The sequence below is a fragment of the Anomaloglossus baeobatrachus genome, unplaced genomic scaffold, assembly GCF_048569485.1.
Source record: "Anomaloglossus baeobatrachus isolate aAnoBae1 unplaced genomic scaffold, aAnoBae1.hap1 Scaffold_66, whole genome shotgun sequence".
NCBI lineage: Eukaryota > Metazoa > Chordata > Amphibia > Anura > Aromobatidae > Anomaloglossus > Anomaloglossus baeobatrachus.
In genome coordinates, this window is record NW_027445030.1 from 199259 (window position 1) to 203513 (window position 4255).

The 4255-nt window shown below is 45.3% G+C and overlaps 1 pseudogene; it reads right to left on the bottom strand.

Moving 5' to 3' along the window:
• Positions 1-1616: 1616 nt before the first annotated feature.
• On the bottom strand, positions 1617-1822 carry LOC142286502 (U2 spliceosomal RNA; annotated as a pseudogene).
• Positions 1823-4255: the final 2433 nt, after the last annotated feature.

Consider the following 4255-nt stretch of genomic DNA (forward strand, 5'->3'; position numbering starts at 1 on the left):
AAGATTCCCTTTCTTTGAGCTTCCTAATTCTATTGCCTCCTCTGCGTATGGCTGGGACATGTTCGATGACTTGGAATCTTAATTGGGCCACTGTGTGATTATGCGTCACAAAATGGTGTGGGACTGGTAATAGAATCTGCTTACAATGTATTGTTGACTTGTGCTTAGCACAAAAAAAGGGAATCTTTCTGGATATGTACTCTGGACACATTAAAACCCAAGGGCTTAAACCGTGAATATGAAGTACAGACTTGATTCATTGGGCCGTGCACCATGTCACCATGTGTGCAATTGCATTGTCCAATGGCTCACAATGGTTATGCGTTTTCATTGGATGGATAATCGAAGCCATGTTTTTTTCCTTTCTCTTGGGTTTGTTGTGTGAGTAGCCTATAGGATTAAGTTAGTTACCGCAGGCAGTGGATTTAGCTTCCTGTCTTTGGTCCAGTGGTAGATTGATTGTTTGGTCTATGAGCTGTTATGGGTTTTAATCCAGGTGAATGCCCATGGGCTGCCTATAACTGTGTGAAATATGTAGTTTTACTGGGCTGGGATGAGAGAATCCATCGAAGCATGGTGTAGGGATTGTGGTTCCTGTGTGCTAAGAAGAAAGGCTAGCACCAGCCAGAAAGCCCCATTACAGCCAATAATCAACCGCTAGCCGCTGGAACTCGTTGCTCTAGATCATGTCAAACTCTCACCAAGCAGGAATAGATACATTAGCCCACCATCCCACCCAAAGAGCAACTTCTGCTGCGCAGCTGGCTTTCTAGGCAGCAGCGCTATTGTGATGTCAGCGGGGGACATTGTGACAAGCCAGTGTTCCGTCACTTCATGTTGTGCACTGTTCAAACGGAAAATACATCAACAGGCAGACTACAGAAAAGCTTACTGACAAAGGATAGAGAGGGGCTTTCTCAGAGGGCTTTTTACAGTTTGTCTATTCCCAATTAGCCGTTTAAGTATGCTTAATGAAAGTACTAATTCTTTCATAGGCCGCCCATTCTTAGTATTTGACGTTCCTTATATTGCGGTATCAGGCTTCGCAGCAGGTTGCAAAACATTCATCACCCATGACTGTCCCCAATTGGGCTCAGAAGCTAAATGTCTATCATGACCTCTCTTTTTGAAAGTCCAAGAGCAAGCAAACTCTTCCTCCAGGAGAGGGAGCCAACAGATCACTAAAGACATCATCATTGCTCAAAGAAAACACCGAAAAACAATGGAAGCTTTAATTGGAGTGGAATCTGATAGACAGCACCTGATGCCAAGTCTGCATCTTCTAACACCTGCAGTCACTGCAGCAGCTGAATCCAATGTGTCCAAAAGGGATCTATTCTATTCAATTGCAAATGATCTAGATAAGACTGAGAATAAGATACTGCACGGGACATAGCAGAGTTGGTCAAGTTGAGTGGAGATGAGTTTGCTATTTGGCACAGCTTTTGCATCAATAAAGCAAGTAAAAGGTGTGAAAGATAAAAAAAAAGGGTGAAAGTGTGAAAAGTGAATTGGCCAAATTGAGGTGCATATAAAGTTTTTGCTTTCTTTCAATTCACTAATGAGGCTCATTTGAATCAGGTGAATTGAGTTCTGCTTTTGGAAACTCGGTTAAGAAGGGGTGCACCGGTCCTGGAGGTACTGCAATACCAGGTCAATGCGTGGAGTGGACAGAGCAAGATTTTTTCCATCTCCTTGTTCTAAAAATCCATTTAATATATGGTCCCTAGAGAGGGGACGTATCAGATATTAAACTGATAAGAACAGATTTAATTTTTTTTTTTTCTGTTTATCAGTAGGACTTCAAAATAACAAAGGTGATCGCCTCCCGTTGCCTGGGAACCGTCCAGGCACAAGAGGGCTATGTGTCACCAGAAGGCGCACACACTCCCTCAAGGCCGGCAGACGTGCAATCCCAGGCACCTTCCAGTACCGACCAAGGTAGCGTCCTCCGAAACTACACTTGATCTTAGCCAAAAGGCCGAGAAGCTATAACCCGAATTGGTTACGGCCTTGAGTGGCACCCTGGCCTATACCGGACACATCTTAGGGAGAGGGAGACAAACCCACGCCTACAGAAGACATTTTGTCACCCAAGCCAAACCCTTGAAAAGGCTGTTTTGCAGAGCAAAAACAAGGAGAATGGTACTTTTTGCAGCCGCCGCCCACTGCAATGAATCTGAATAACTCCTCCTTTTGGGCACAAGCACCTCCCCTCCCCATTGCAGTCTTTCCAATTCATGATACAAAAAGACGGACGGACAGGACAGGACAGGACCATCTGCCTGACTTTCCGTCACTGCCACCCTTTGCCATCCTTGCCCGTAGAAAGCCCTTTCATCATCCCCAAACCCTAATCTTTTCCCTTCCCTTCCCAGCTGCGTCTCACTCCCTTTCATTAGGAAGTGAGCGCAGCCTTTTCTCCGTTCTGCACATGCGCGACGTTAAAAACAAATGCGCAGGCGTGCGTTCCATTAGCCTCACTGCATTCCACTCCCATACAGGAAGTGGGCACAGCTATTACTACGGTCGCACATAAAAGAACCCACGGCCACCACTGCACATAGCTGACTCCACCACAGGACACCCACTTCTACACCAACGCAGGTAAGACAGGATCGGCACCTCTATGCTCCCGTTACAATCAGGCTCAGTCACCATGTGATAACGCTCTCAACTCTTTAGTTGCAGGCTCCCCTTGCTTCACCTCCACTGGCTGTGCTGCCATTTCCTCTCCCACCTGGAAGTTATACTTTATTCCACTATTTTCCTGTTTCTCTCTTCCCCCTTTTCCCATAACCTACTTTTATCTGCATTTGTGGGGTATCTATATGCTATTTACATCATAGTTTTATTCATTAATATGGAAGGGAAGAGTGCCCATGAGAGTGTTGAACTGCGGAGAGCAAAAGATTAAGCTGCTCCGATTTGCCACCATTGATAAGCTGTTCTCAGTAGATACACATGCTATCCAAACAGCAGCATCCACCATTGCTTCAGCCCACCCATTCAGTGACAGCTCACCAAGTCAGCCAGAGGAGTGGTGTAAGGAATTACACGTAGGCACTGACTCCACACCTTCACATCACAAGAAGGGGGTCTACAGGCTAGTGCAAGAATACGAGCAAGTCTTCAGCAAACATCCGCTAGACTTTTGAAAAATAAAAGGGGTCAAACACTACATCCCCACAAGTGCACACCCACCCATCAAAGAGAGATATAAGCCAAATCTACCTGCACATTACCAGTGTACCAAGGACATGTTGAGCAACATGAAGGAGGCTGGGGTTATCCGTGACAGTTGTAGCCTCTGGGCAGCTCCGTTGGTCCTGTTAAAGAAGAAGGACAGCACCACTCCCCTGTATTGAGGAATAGCTAGCTGCATTGACAACTGCAAATTATTTTTCTACCCTTGATCTCACTAGTCACTATTGGCAAGTGTCCGTTGCTGAGGCAGACCGGAAGAAGACCGCCTTTGCCACCCCGATGGGTCTCTGCGAGTTCAAAAGCATGCCCTTCGAGCTGTGCAATTTGCCAGGAACCTTCCAGAGGCTGATGGAATGCTGCTTGGGACACCGAAACTTTGAAACGGTACTGCTATACCTTTATGATGTTATTGTTTATTCTAACGCAAACAAGATTTTAGGGTGTATAAAAAGGGAGATTAGATCCGATGATCCCAACGTATTGTTACCCCTCTATAAATCACTTGTAAGGCCACATCTGGAATATGGGGTAAAGTCCTGAGCAGGTTGATAACCATTGGTTTGAGCATGGTAGGGTGTAGTACGCATCTTCCTGCATCGGTAAAAGCTGCAGAAGTCCTTGAAGATTTCCGCTTCAAAGGCAGTGCCTTGATCTGTGAGGACTCTCTCTGAGTAGCCATGAGGTCTGCATAAGTGTGCTTGGAAGACCTTCGCTGCAGTATGGGCCATTAGATCTTTGACTTGTACCACAACCATAAATCTCGAGTAGTTGTCTACCATCGTAAGTGCATACGTGAGCTCACCTCGATATTCTGCAACAAAACTCCCTTTTTCGATTTCAGTTTCAGCAAACACTCCTCTTCCTGTAGAAAATATTTATCATTACCTAAGACAGTCATTCTAATGCATGACAATATTAAGGCAATTTAGTTAAAACTTGTTTTAACTCACCTTTAAGGGGATTGATGTATTTCATGGTCAATCCAGGTTTGTCAGTGATGGCACTGACATAATGTATGGCGTCTTTTTCGGGCGTTATCCTTTGCCTT